The sequence below is a fragment of the Entelurus aequoreus genome, linkage group LG14 (assembly GCF_033978785.1).
Source record: "Entelurus aequoreus isolate RoL-2023_Sb linkage group LG14, RoL_Eaeq_v1.1, whole genome shotgun sequence".
Taxonomy (NCBI): Eukaryota; Metazoa; Chordata; class Actinopteri; order Syngnathiformes; family Syngnathidae; genus Entelurus; species Entelurus aequoreus.
Genome location: NC_084744.1, coordinates 16088269 through 16094268, shown reverse-complemented (window position 1 = coordinate 16094268; position 6000 = coordinate 16088269). Strand labels below are relative to the sequence as shown.

At 38.1% G+C, this 6000-nt stretch overlaps 1 protein-coding gene across 3 annotated transcripts in view; it reads right to left on the bottom strand.

Moving 5' to 3' along the window:
- Positions 1-6000, bottom strand: part of rpe (ribulose-5-phosphate-3-epimerase) — an 89791-nt gene that overhangs the window by 76582 nt on the left and 7209 nt on the right. For 2 of the 3 annotated variants that reach the window (XM_062070531.1, XM_062070532.1), the window contains one exon: positions 5003-5145. The exons of the other annotated variant lie outside the window; for it this stretch is intronic. The gene's annotated coding sequence lies outside the window, so the exon portion shown is untranslated. The remainder of the gene's footprint in view (positions 1-5002; positions 5146-6000) is intronic. 3 annotated transcript variants of the gene reach the window in all.

The following is a 6000-nucleotide window of genomic DNA, read 5'->3' as shown; positions in this document are numbered from 1 at the left end:
AAAGGCACTATTAATTCAAGACCCTTTCATTCAAGACTTGGTCCAGCAATGATAAATAAAGTATAAACTTCACATGTACTGCATGTGCTTAGCTGAACTAGTCTGTAGCGAAGTGCTGTACAAAAACACAGATTGCTTTAAATGAGTCCTCCCTGGATCATGATCATACTTAATACACGTCAGTGAGCCGTGAAGTCAAGCAACATCAATCCATTGCATCGCCAGTCAATTAACCTCTCTCATTAAATCAAGACAAAACAGAAAGGCTCATTTCAAAAGTCCTGAAATTATCTGAAGCAGCTGTTAAAGGGGCCCTATTACGACCAACTTTCCTTACCCATTGGCACCTGCCGGTGTGTAACTGGGATCTGCATAAGTCCCAAAAAATGTGAAATCAACCCGTGAAGACATTGCAGAGATATTCATAAAACAATATTTCCTTCCTTTCCACTTTCGCCAAACGAGCCATACGGAATGTGCACAATTGGTGACATCACCAATCGGGAAGACCGTCAACGGATTGTCAATATGGTATACATGCGCATGTGCCCACTATTGTAGTCTGCGCTGTAGTCAATAAGCTGCTTCGTTTTTTCCTATTCTCTTGTTGTGGGGCAAACTGGCTCCTACAAGCACATGCATACTCCGCTGTTGCCATTTCTGATATAAAGTAGCGCATAGTTCTCACTAGGGTTGTACGGTATACCGGTATTGGTATAGTACCACGATAATTAATCATATTCGGTACTATACCGCCTCTAAAAAGTACCAGTCCGCAGTGTTTTAGCTACTTTTAAATCACTTGTAAGTTTCTTACAAGTATCATCCCTGCAGGACGAGGAATATCTAAACATGCTTCACTACAAACCGTAGCTCACCGGCGTCAAAATGTAAACAAACACCATTGGTGGATCTACACCTAACATCCACTGTAATGATACCAAGTACAGGAGCGTATCTAATCGATACTACTATGAGTACGTCAATATTTTTTGGCATCACAACATCTTCTTTTGTTTAAAAAGAATGTTTATTCTGTTTATAAACTCAGGAAATATGTCCCTGGACACACGAGGACTTTGAATATGACCAATGTATGATCCTGTGACGACATGGTATCGGATTGATACCCAATTTGTGGTAATGTAAAGTATCAAACAACAGAAGAACAAGTGATTATTACATTTTAACAGAAGTGTAGATAGAACATGTTAAAAGAGAAAGTAAGCAGATATTAACAGTAAATGAACAAGCAGATTAATAATTAATTTTCTACCACTTGTCCTTAATAATTTTGACAAAATAATAGAATGGAAAATGACACAATATGTTACTGCATATGTCAGCAGCTAAATTAGGACCCTTTGTTTGTTTATTTACTAATAAAAGACAAGTTGTCTAGAATTTTCACTATTTTATTTAAGGACAAACTTGCAATAAGAAACATATGTTTAATGTACCCTAAGATATGTTGTTAAAATAAAGCCAATAATGCAATTTTTTGTGGTCCCCTTTATTTAGAAAAGTACCCAAATGTTTTGAAATAATTTTGGTACCGGTACCAAAATATTGGTATCGGGACAACACTAGTTCTCACTTATATTTGTCAGTATGCAGTGATGGCAGGCGTAGTGCAGGAAAACATGACTTAAATGTCAAAATGCAGGGAAAACAGGAACCCGGAGACGAGAGACGGGAGACGATCATCAAGCACTGACTGGAGGGCGAGGCAGGCATAAGTAGTAGCCTGATTGGCAATTGAAACCAGGTGTGCCAGGCTGCCAATCAGGGACAGGTGAGGGAAACGAGCGCTTAGGGAGACATGCAGGAAATGGAACCGAAATAAGAGCGCTGACAGGAAATAAACCCAAACACAGAGGAAAACCCAAACATAACCGAACTCAGTGACAAGCCTGACACAGTCGAAGTGGAGGCACGTAAAATAAGACTGCCCACATGTGCTTCCTGAAGAGACGGTCAGAAAGCGGCTCGAAAACAGTCTGTAAAACATAATCTATGCAACATTTTGGACCACAAGGAAGTGTTTTAAATGTCGAAAAAAATCTATGTTTTAAATAAAAAAACATATAGGCTAGATTTCGTTCAATAATAAAAGAAACATGTCAATTTCACCATGGTAACGATCGTCCTCTGCAATGATTTCACACAAAGGATGCTTTAGGTCTTATTTTCCCACCTCACTCTGCACAAAAATTACATTTTCTTCACAGTTTCCATGTACTGTTCGGTTAGAAAACAGCTTGAACTTACCCTAAACCAGGGGTGTCAAACATATGTTTGACAGGTTGAAGAGATTTAATCTGGCACACGGCTCGCAAAATGAGTTTGCCAAGGATAAAAATTAGCTGCAATGTTTTAATGAAATAAAATGCTGTTCTAAATGTGTCCAATGTATGTCGCAATAGCAATTCAAGTGCAACCCACGTCTCACATCACACTGTTTATAGATGACGTGTCCGCTGACAAGCGCCCTCTGAAATGGCTGCCGCTACTCCAATCAGCGCAGGTGCAAGCAATCATCTGCTACTGTTGTGGCTGGCAGCAGATGGCGGCAGACCGATGCAGGAGCAACGCACAATACCTTCCTTTATTGTAAATGATCCACTCAACGAATAAGATGCGAAGACTTAAGTCAACATGCCTATCATCTTTTTAGTTGGAGTTCCGTGCAGCACTCGCACTTGGTTGACGGCACAATGCTCACCCTGAACTCCATTGTAAAAATGTGTGTGTCTACATTTGTTGTTTGCTCTATTTTATTTTATGCTTAAATCTACTATGTTCACATTGGTTAAGTTCGTAGTCATGTTACCTTGATTTTGGCTATGGTGTCATTTGAATAATGGGTTTGTTTATATTGTAAGTGTAATACTGATGGATGGATGGATGGATGGATGGAATATTTGAATGATGGTAAATGAATGTGTTGTGGCAATTGCGGATGTCATACTCAGTTCCTTTTCCAAACACGTCTTTAATGGTCAAATTCTAACATGAGAATGCAAAACAGGAAGTGCTTAAGGTTGAATCGCTTTGTAAATACACTGAGACAAAGTCTAAGTTCATTGTGTTCTTCATTGTGTTTTGAAACTGCACCCATTTTTTTCCTCAGAATTTTCAACTAATTTGAAGTGTTTGCCACTATGTACATTTTTAAGATAGAATGTGCTTGTTTTATTTTTGGCCAAAGTAAAACCAAGAAAACATTCTGAAGTTGTCTTTATTTTTACGTTATTATGCCACAATTTTACAGTCCGCCCACTTCGGAATAGATTTTCCTCCATGCGGCCCCTGAGTTAAAATGAGTTGGACACCCCTGATTTAAACTATTGGTAAAGGCAGTACATTGAGGATTAATCATTTGTTACGACCTGAAATTGGCCTGCAAGTTTAGCTATAGTTAGCTAGTGTAGAAACACAACATTAAAGTGCTCGGGGTTGCCCCCTAGAGGCGAGAAGGATCACAGGCGTGCATTTTTTTCATGTAAAATGTCCAAATTTGATTAAATCCTTAAGACAAATCATCTGATCATACACACACATAGCCTATTAAATGATTATTATTAATGTATTTATTTCAATGTAATTTTTAGTAAGTATTACAGGCACCACGCCTGGGAATATTGGGTTAAGCAAGAAACTACCAGTAAGCAAGAGTGAAGTGTTAAAATTACTGTAAGAAAAAAAAAACAGGGATAGAAGTTGCTACTAAATTTAATTTAGATAGCTATTATTTCAAAAGGACAATAACACTGTTCTTATAATTTGTTTACGTTAGTATCATAAACTAATCAGGCTTTTCTAATGACATTGAGTATGTATAGTGTGACAATAGTAACATTTCAAATATACATACTGTATATTTATATATGTATGTGCGTACCATTCCCCCCTTAAAAATATTTCTTCCACGCATGTTTATTTATGTTAAACAATGTATATACTTTTTTATTCAAACCTTAAGTTACATTAATATACTATGTTTTAGTATGCCCATCCATCCATTTTCTACCGCTTGTCCCTTTTGGTATGTTTCATACTAAAACAAATGAATTTGAAATAAATAGTTCTATAATCTTTTATTTTGTTAAGAATAACAATTTACCATAAAAAAAACGTACATTTGCAAACCATAAAAAAACGTACATTTTAAATCACAACTTATTGGTATACTAACATTATAAAATGTATGTTTCATACTAAAACAAATGAATTTGAAATAAATAGTTCTATAATCTTTTATTTTGTTAAGAATAACAATTTACCATAAAAAAACGTACATTTGCAAACCTTCTCGATGCAAATCAAACCTGGGTTGGAACCTAATGTGTCTGCATTACAAGACCAGCCCTAACGCTTTCCAGGGAAATTGTATTATTATTTTTTAATTGTATTATGTATGGATTATATTTTGAGCAAATTGAGAACAGGAAGTGAACAAAAGTGTTAGCAATTGCAATGTAAAGGAAAATGGGTAGGAATGAATAAGCTCTGCTTCTTCCTGCTCCTTTTTGAACATGTTCATAAGAGAAACTTGCAATTGGTAATGTACCATATTGTAACTGTATGCGTGTTGGACACAAACTCAAACAATAACCACGACCGTATTTAAACAAAACCAATAACTGAATACTGGAAGCATTTTTCTTTTAAATCACAACTTATTGGTATACTAACATTATAAAAATAATTTAGCGTAATTTGGTTTCATAATGTCCCTAATACTTATTTGCATTGCTTCTAATTGCTTAAGTCTTGAAAGGAGAGTGGATCAGTCTGCATGAAAGCAGGTGGAGGTTAGGACATGGGGTGAAAACAGCAGGCAGCGTCTGGTCTGCTGCTGAAAAGGAGGGAACATCTAAGATGAGAAGGAGAAGGAAGTTGTGACCCGCGCAAAGTAGGAGCGCTGTAAGGTCAGAAGGGCGTCAGAGTGGCTGAAAGAAGCTGGACAGCCGATAGGAAGGAATCATCACTCACTTACTTTGACCTTTGGTAAAGTCCAACGCTGCTTCCTGGGCAGGAGGACCGCCGCTGGTGAGGTGGCCAACACACCAGAAATTCCAGGAGCACAACTTTTTGATAACATCTCAGAGGCTTCTCAAAGGACGTTGTTTAGGTTAAGTCCTGAAATGTAAAATATATTTGGAGAGCGTCATGAATCCTAGAAACCTCTCAAAGCCTGAAGGCCTCTGAAGCAGTGTTTTTCAACCACTGGGCCTCTGTGAGATACAGTCTGGTGTGCCGTGGGAGATTATGCAGTTTCCCATATTTGGGTTAAAAATATTTTTTGCAAACCCATCTATCCATCCATTTTCTACCGCTTGTCCCTTTCGGGGTTGCAGGGGGTGCTGGAGCCTATCTCAGCTGCATTCGGGCGGAAAGCGGGGTGCACCCGTAATCATAATCTGCAAATAATGTGCCGTTGTTGAGTGTTGGTGCTGTCTAGAGCTCGGCAGAGTAACCGTGTCATACCATACCATATCAGTAGGTGGAAGCCTGTAGCTAATTGCTTTGTAGATATCGTGTGAGACGACAATGGTTTGTCGTGATCACAATATGCAGGTGACAACGATGGCAGGGTGCAGGTAAAAAAGTATCTAATGCTTAAACAAAAAATGAACAAAAGGTGACTGCCCCTAAGAAAAGGCATTAAAGCTTAGGGAAGGCTATGTAGAACGAAACTAAAAATGAACTGGCTACAAAGTAAACAAAAACAGAATGCTGGACGACAGCAAAAACTTACAGCATGTGGAGCAGAGACGGCGTCCACAAAGTACATCCGTACATGACATGACAACAATGTCCACACAAAAAAAAGATAGCAACAAATTTTAAATATTCTTGATTGCTAAAACAAAGCAGGTGCGGGGAATAGCGCTCAAAGGAAGACAGGAAAAGCCACCAAAATAGGAGCGCAAGACAAGAACTAAAACACTACACACGGGAAAACACCAAAAAACTCCAAATAAATCACGGCGT